A 9,485-nucleotide genomic window follows, 5' to 3' on the forward strand; every position below is an offset into this window, starting at 1 on the left:
AAACTTTCAATGTGTTTGTAGATAAACACAAGCTTTTCCTCAACATGTCGGCCTTTGTTTACATTTTAGCGGAGTTATGCAATCTGCGTAAGTGGGCATGAAAAAACTCTCATAATTGTTATTAAATATGTCAATGAATTAACAATATATGCAGTTTTTAAAGGTAACTACCTCAAAATAGTATGCCTGGGGTCCTAGATATTTCCATTAAAGAGCGTACAATTACTTTGGTGTGTTTTTGCCACGATTCCTTGCATTGAGCCCGTTGCAGAGATGTATGTTGAGGCACAAACGACAACTCTGCTAGGAGAATGTATCGGACCAGTATTTGTATGTTGACGCTAAGCGCCGTATCGGACCTGTCATAGTATGTTGACGCTAAGCGCCCGTATCGGACCAGTCATTGTATGTTGACACTAAGTGCAGTATCGGACCAGTCATAGTATGTTGACGCTAAGCGCCCGTATCGGACCAGTCATAGTATGTTGACGCTAAGCGCCTGTATCGGACCAGTCATAGTATGTTGACGCTAAGTGTCCGTATCGTACCAGTTATAGTATGTTGACGCTAAACGCCCGTATCGGACCAGTTATAGTATGTTGACGCTAAGTGCCCTTATCGGACCAGTCATAGTATGTTGACGCTAAGCGCAGTATCAGACCAGTCAGAGTATGTTGACGCTATGCTCATAGCTACGCCTTTCTTAGTATTTGATTGAACATGGCGCTTATAATGCCTTTCTTTAATGTGAACATGGGCTTATACCACAGTTGTGGTCAGGAGCTTCGATGTTCGTATATAAGACCACGAAACATGTCGTATCTTAAAAGCGGACAGCATAGCTCCTGCCCAGACTGCGCATGCTGGGTTTGAGCTTCGCTGACCGCATATGGCAAAAGATCCATTGTCGCAAGTCGGGCTAGATGGTTTATTAAATGGGGGCCCATACAAAATTGAATCCCTAAGGATTATAATATTAAAATGTTCATTTGTCAATTGCAGATTACAATTAAATATTTGTTTAATACAAAATCTAGAATATATCGTACAGTAGCTTCTTTCTTGCGTATTCCAATGCAATTTCTTTATGAAATTGTAGCAAATAGGATAAAATGACACACATTAATGCGATTTATCATTGGCCTTAAATTTAAGGCAAGTAGATTGCTACAAAAATACACTCATAAATGCTTTTTTTAATTTAAACTATCTTATTTTCACAATACAATAAAACGACTTCAACAATATCAATTGGAGAAAACGAAATCAACATATTAATTTTAAATTGCAAAAAAAATTGTTGTCAAAGGTGTGTTAGCCGCAGTCATTTTTTGCATTCCTGCAAGTCATTATTTCGTAGAAATAACATCATAATAACATTTATTTTATTCATTGCGTGCATAACTGAAGACGCATCAGTTGGTTTCGATAAGCATTAAAATTTGAAACCATAAGTCTCGCCAATACTAGGAGACATACAAATTGCTTATTGACTGATAAAAAAGCACAAGGCTAAGGGAAGACTGGTTAAAGTATGCTAGTAGTTTTCAAAAAAGTCGCCATACGAGAAACTAGTTTTGTGGACTTCCCAACCTAACATATGATCGTAATAAGCTTGTTAACAAATTTTAAATAAACTAATTAGTTGTATTGTTTTGTAGCTGCGGTTTCACATTTTATGGATATGCATATTCCCGGAAAATAAGCATTAACCGTATATTAAAAGTACATAAACACTCAAAATATTATGCGTAATATTCTATGAATTTGAGTATTTATGTTACTATAATTTTGTGTTGAGAGAGTTATTTGTATGCGCTACCCTTTGCCATTACGATCGTATGTGCATATATGAAAATGCCGAGACTTAATATCGTTTAATATTACTCAACTTAAAGCGGTGTAGTAAATTTAGATTAAAATTGCTATTAATGTTCCCTATCTTAAATCGTAGAATGAACATTTAAGGGAAATACGATTTCAAAATTTGCTTAAATAAATTCCATGCAAACTGTTAAATGCATTAAATACGTTCATTCATTATCTGAAGGTAGGATTCTGTTCGTATGAATTAATAAGAAAGCAGCGTTCTATGTTTTTATGAGTGCTGCACTGTTTGCCTCCTGTCACGAAAATTGGTTAAAGCATTTTTCTCAAGCATGGATTTGCTTGGCGATCATCTATATAGATTTTCTATCTATATTGGTTGCAATTCGGTGAATTTTACATGCGTGGTAAAGAATTATGTACTCTTGACTTTGTTTAACCTTATATGGTATAAGATAAGAAATGAGAGTTCGCAACTAATAAGTATTTGTTTTTTCTGCAATTGCTAATAAATGACCCTAACCTGTCTGTATTTACTGGCGAGTTTAAGGTGCATACATCAAATACCTTCCACGTATCAACTCGTGAAATATAAATGGACATTAAAACCCTATCATGTTCGATAATTAATGTGTGACAATAGATATTATAGAAAAATGTAAAAACCTTATATCATACCTTTTACACTAATTAACTCACATTTTCATGTTAAAAAACATAAATAAGTATAGTAATTATAAACAAATTTGATGATAAATTATTGCAAGGACAAAGCTTGATAGAAAATGCTCATTATATAAAAGGTCAAATTCAAAGCTTGCCAAAGGATACAAACCGTTTATTTATATTTAATGATGTTAGTACATGTTGCAAGTTTATAACTAAATTACGTATTATTATAACAATTATTGATTGCACTGGTTGAAAATAAAACAAATTTAAACTTAATGCTTCTTGAAATTAATGGACGAAAACACGCGAACTAAAAAGTGAGAATACTTACAATACGGCATGATACGTAAAACAGAACTCGCAAGAACTGATCACTCAATGTAAGTTGCAAAATGAGATAAAACCTGTACCGTAAACGCAACTTTAACATATCATGATAATCAATTAATGATGATTCGTGTATACTTGGCCGTACTGAGTGCGATTTGGATAGTATTAACGCTGTACTTGAATTTCTTTTAATTTATAAGAATTTCATTATGCATTCATGTTCCCATTACATTACAAGTTTATCATGAAAGTTTCGTTTTTAAATAATGAAAGATTGAGTTGGCAAGACAGTAATATACGCAGCATACAACATGCGTTGGCTATACATACTTGTTAAGGATTGTTTGTTTTGTAATCATACTTATTCAACAGTCGTAACATACGCCAATTAAGTAAATGCATATTCTATGATTAATTATCGCTTTTAATGGAATGCACGTGACTCTTTAGCTTTACCAACAGCCAACACAAAAAACAAAATTCTGCAGAGTTAAATACATCCAAAATGTAACAAAATTTCCTTTAGGTATTTAAATTAAAAAGCCAATACTTTAAACACCATTATACGTTTTCTAAACATAAGGTACAAATACCGATTTATATTTGATGTTTATATTTTGTAATTGACATTTAGCACGATTTTCCGATACAAGGTTTAATTAATGTGCCGGTAATTAATCGTCAAAGTTTTTTTGTCGCTCTCTCTTTATATAAAATGATTCAATCAATTTGCTAAGGTACACGTATAGCTCTAAAAACAAACGATTACCCTACAACACGAAGTTGCATTAGTACAATTGCATCGATTTTGCATTATATTTGAATCTATTAATTTTGACAAAATATTGTATTTATATCCCTTAGAGTAAAAGATTAAGTCACGGTCAACTCGCCAAATTCTAAAAATGCACGATAGTTATTGGACGCAATATCCAATAAACATACTGCAATATTACTTTTGATAATGATAAATATATTCATTAGATGGATACAGGATCAATAAATGTATGCGCCTGATGGTTCAGTCGTTGTTATCACATATAATTGACAATTCTAGCGACTGACCGGTTAATCTTCTTATATGGACGTAATTTGAAAACGTTCAGAGGCGCTGTCAAGCAAAATGTAAAGCAGCCCTCACTTATTTCTTATGACGACGATAAATTCGATTGGTGTGCACTAATAATTTATAAGTGTCAAATCAATGACAGCATTTAAAAAAAATTGCCCATAGGAATAAAAATGATGTTTCAGCAATTGAAAATTACACAGCCCGTGTTGATATAGATTATTTGATGTGTTGTCTAAAGATATATAACTATATTTAATATTCATTTTTTAACAAAATCAGTACATATATTCATATTTAGCTTTATAGCCCCGACATGTATTCGTCTTCCATGATTTATTCTACAAAAACACATTGTAAATAGATTGGTTCTTTGAGCGATAATGCTGGATTTTAAGATGTATGCATAATATGCCAGCTACCTGACGTTATACCAAATTGAAGACTTAAGTTTTGACAAACATGATGATGTAAATGTGTGTGTTAATTTTCTCCCTTTTAATGAGAAAAGTTATAAGTATCTAAAAGGCTTTGTTAAGTCATATGCCGATCCTGCTCGGGTTGCTATGCGAGGGCCTGTTAATAAGTAAATTATTTATTTGCTTTAATTCTAAACCGTTTCACAGATGAGATAATATATATATATATATATATATATATATATATATATATATATATATATATATATATATATATATATATATCATACACTACCATACACTTTAACTTCGTTTAGAACAAAGCAAACGTATCCTATTTGCCTCACTAATTAATTTCATTTATAACTCATTCATAATTCACAATTTTAAAGAAACGGCCTAAGTGGTTTATTTAAACTGACAAATAAGATGATAATACCATGTTTAGCTGTGACGGATTTTAATTAACTGTTTAATAATGTTTTGATCTGTTGATGCATCATGGTAATATAATTTCGTTTTTGTTTGTTTATAATACATTTATTATTTATGTTTTATAGAGATTATTAAATCATTAAAAAGTGCATTTAATGAGACGAATCATTAATAGGAACATACAACCAAACAGATCGTTTACTAAATGCGTATCAATAATACAAGCCTAAAGGATACCCTCACAAAAACAAAACCAGATGAAAAACGTGTTTGTAAACATTGGCAAATTAATCGAACTGCATGCATTTCCTGAAGGGTTGCGCTCAGCGTAGCAATGTAGAATTGAGAAATGGAAAAGACGGTTTAACATCTTTTAACTGCTACCGAGATTTCGGTGTGCTTTTCACGAAAAAGTGTCTTGAGCTTCAAGTGTGTTGCACTAGACAACGCGGCTGGTTTTGCCAATAGTTCAGCTATAAGTCTTATACACAATTTGACAGTCTTTGGGTTCGATTCTTTCGATAACTTGTTCAACCACTGCATCCCGCCGTCATGGAGCGTACCTATGGCGACTGGGGTTTCAAGAAGTACCAGAGTATCGATCATGTTCAACACATTGTGATACAGATCTTCCTGGCTGTCAACAAATTCAAACCAAAGTTGGCCATGGTTGGAGACGTCAAATGGCTACCAAGCAATTATTGACATTGAACCGCCCATTCCCATTGACAAGCTCATGATTATCAAACAAGCTTTTAATCTTGACTAACGCAACTATTATAATTTGAAAACATTCAAAAATTGAAGCTTCATAGAAGAGAACGTATTGTCCGATTGTATTAAAAAAAAAATCAAAGAAAATGACAAATTCCTATATAATACATGACATTGAATTAACTACATTTAACATACATTCATAATAATAGCTCGTCATTGAACAGTCAGGGTTTTAAATCGGTTAAAGGCACTCCAAATCTTATATTAAACATAGAATTAATCACAAAACATACAAGCATACCTTAACACATGTAATACAACCAAATACATATCACAGCAAACGGTAAAATACAATTACGTATGTACATATTGCTGTTTGTATTTCGAAATAGTAGATACTAGTACCATTTCGCATTAAAGTTCTGATTCTATTACTAGATTGGGAAACCCAATTAAAGTTGTTTACCCGTTAGAAAAAATACACGCAATAAAGAAACTAATCAACACGTGATATTTAATATAGATGGCTATGTCCTTCATACATATGTCGGCTGCAGTTTATTAACAATCAGAAATACATCACAGGTAATGTTATGAGCATTTCAGCGAATTCAATTTTCAAAAAAGACTTAGTATTAAACCAATGGGGCGATGCAGGCAACTAAACGGTTTATGAACCCGAAGCCCCATATAAATCCGTTTATAATCAACGCTTTAATATCAACAACCGGAAATCAGTCTGGACATTAAGCCTATCACCATTTTTGAATTAGCTATACATCATTCACAAGCTGTTGGACCGCAGAATAGATATAATGAATATTTGCGCAATAGGAAATACTGAAAAGGCCATTTACTTATTTGGGCTTTATTTCCATGTCTAGGCTAAACCCGTCAGACATCATGCGACTTCTTGTCTTTTTATTCCAATTACTTACAGTCGAACACCGACTGTGTAATAAAAAAAAACAATTGTCAGATCTATTCCGCGAACGATCATTCAAAGTATATGACAACCTAAAAGCGCCATAGTGACGTTTCTTTGCTCAAAAACTGTACCACAGTTATGATTATTTTTTGTCAAAACAAAACACTTGAAACTGGTATCGATTGATTCTTAAATTTTTGTTACTAATGTTAATATACTATATAATTATGTACATCACCAATTGCAATCACATAGCGCTTTGAGTGTAATTGTATTCGACATGAGTGGAATTTTTATACGAATATGGTATGTACGGCTACCCGACCTTGAACAGACACGTGTCGAATTCTGTGAAATATATTAAACTACGTTACGAAACGTTGGTAATTACAGTCAAGACTTAAGTTAATTAAAACAAAAGTTCAGTCGTCAAAATACATCATATACTTAAAAAAAAATCCTGAAAAATGTGTAAGTTTCAGTATGATACTCCTGAAGGCCTCAATGGCCATTATATTAAGACCAGTTTTTACGAGATATATTATATGATGGCATATACTTCATGAAGATAATCGCTTCATTCAGATAGTGCAGATGACCTGGTGGGCAAAGAAAGTAGTGTATGAATTGTTGGTGAAACACCAGTATTAATAATCAGTTGGAAAAGATGAAGACATATGTCAATAAAATTCAACTTTGCAACTAGGTGCATAACGACAACATTATTATTCCACTATATATATATATATATATATATATATATATATATATATATATATATATATATATATATATATATATATCTAGCTAATAAAAAACGATAAGTGTTTTTTGCCTTATGCTTTTTTAATGTCATCCTTTCTCAGCAAGTTACATCTCTGATAGCTGAGTTTTAATAGTGAAACCTGTTGTTATTTAATGCTGTTTGAGTGTAAGTTCGTTGTAATAATTATTTAATTATCGTTACACTGAAATGCTTTTTTAAACAAATTGGACACATTATTAGGTTTGGTTGCCATAAAATGGATTGTAAACCCGTATTCCAGGCTTTCCATTGACCGTCCCATGGTTGTAACTCAGTTTTATTTATTGGTGGGTGTTTTGCTATGAGTGTTGTCCTATGTCTATATGTATTGCAATATCCTCGAATAATCTTTGAGAGACGTTCAGAACGATTTCCAGCATAAATGTTCATTCAAATACACAATGGACGAAAAGAACATGATCATCTGGCTGTTTAATCATTGAGAGTTTTGATCTCTGATAGCAGTAATATCACTATCATATGGATTTGTATCAGGGAAGATGTCACAAGTAATGTGAGTCTATATGCTCTCAATCTCTGTCAGGAGGCTACGTCAAGACTGTCGCTGTCTAGAACAATGGCACCTCAGCGTCTGTATGAATGTCCGGTGGTATTTATCATCGTGTGTTCAATAGGACATTCACAGTTGCAGAGGCTTTCGTTATTTCGAAAGGTGTCATCGCCGCGGTTTCAATGTGCAAAACTTGATTGTTGCTGTTAGGTATGCCATTTATACATTTGTATAAACGGCCTTATGTGAGATATAATTAAAAGTAATAATGGCATTTATCTTATCAATTTAATGATACATTGAAAGCTAAGTTAATTTGCTTTTTTAAGTAAATATGATTGATCATTTATTGTTTCACTCAACATTTGCAAATTTAAATTTATTATTTCATGACAAGATGAGTTAATAAAATGTGGTTTCTTTTTTATAAAAAAGAAGAAACTATTCACACATAAACTAGTTGATTTCTTTAAAACAAATGTTTTCTTGGTACGAACATAACAGTGTTTGAATGCTTCATTCGGGAAAACAAATGCCAGGTTTAATATCGCTTGAACAGAATCTATTTCTTAATGCGATTGTAATGACGTTTGTTTTGTATACGCGTCCCAAACTTAAATCTTAAAGGAGAGTTCAAGGTATTTAAATGAATCGTTACAAAGATATGTGGATAAATAACAATTATAGTTGATTGATACAATACAATGCCCATTTGTAAATGTTGTAAAATAATGTAAGACTACTTCAATGCAATCAACGGATAACCATTTTCTTACAGTCTTTTTCAAGTACTATGAATACGAATTCAAACAACAAACGGGTTTTTTGTCGCACGAACACAAATGAAATGTGTGTTCACTTGATAGACGTTATCAATCACAAGAATAACATGTCAAAATAATGTAAATGAGTTGTATCAAAACGTCATTGCCAACGTATGGATATCTAAAATTATTATTGGAAAAAAGCTAGTTTTCTATGTTTCCTAGCCTATTCAAAATTTAATGTAATTTATTGGGTGTAAAGGTTAGCTCACCTTATTACGAAACAATAGGTAAAAAAACAATTTCAGCGCATAACAGTGTGTGTTTTTTATATAATTTGTATCATGTTGAAGCTATTTGCGGTCTTTTGGCTCAGAGACATTACGTTTAGCGTCAATATTTGTGTTATGTGTCATTTGCCTGTTTCGTTTTATTGGATTGTACTGGGCTAGTAACGGAATTGAAATACTTTAAATGGCGAAAACGCAAATATTGTTTCCTCTGTTGCTTTAAAAGGAGTTTCATAAACCAACATGTCAAACTAGTTGAATCCGTTTTGTGCTGAGTTCAGCTTTATATTTGTGCGTTAATGTGTGCAGCACTCATATTTTGATCCGTACATGTTTGCGTAAAATGTTGCGTATAACAATAAGTGTAAACTATTTATCTGCTGTAGAGGTTGATCATCCGTCTGATATTTGTGCCCGATACCCCCCAATACACCCGGTGAACACAAAACTGAATATGATTCTATAACTCAAATGAGTGTACGTTTGGCACTTGCAATTTATAAATAGGTCTATAACTGCGCTCTTATTCCATGTGTGGTTTGATCGAGTATATATTTAGAAATATAAAGAAAAATGGTCTCATATGGATCAATAAATCAATATTTGCATTGACTTCTGAAAAGGCTTAACAACTTAATGACTACAGAAACGTAAACGTTTTAGCCTATGCAATAACTAAGGGTGCCTAGTACAGTGTTCCGTAATAAATGTTTCATTT

The sequence above is a fragment of the Dreissena polymorpha genome, chromosome 11 (assembly GCF_020536995.1).
Source record: "Dreissena polymorpha isolate Duluth1 chromosome 11, UMN_Dpol_1.0, whole genome shotgun sequence".
NCBI lineage: Eukaryota > Metazoa > Mollusca > Bivalvia > Myida > Dreissenidae > Dreissena > Dreissena polymorpha.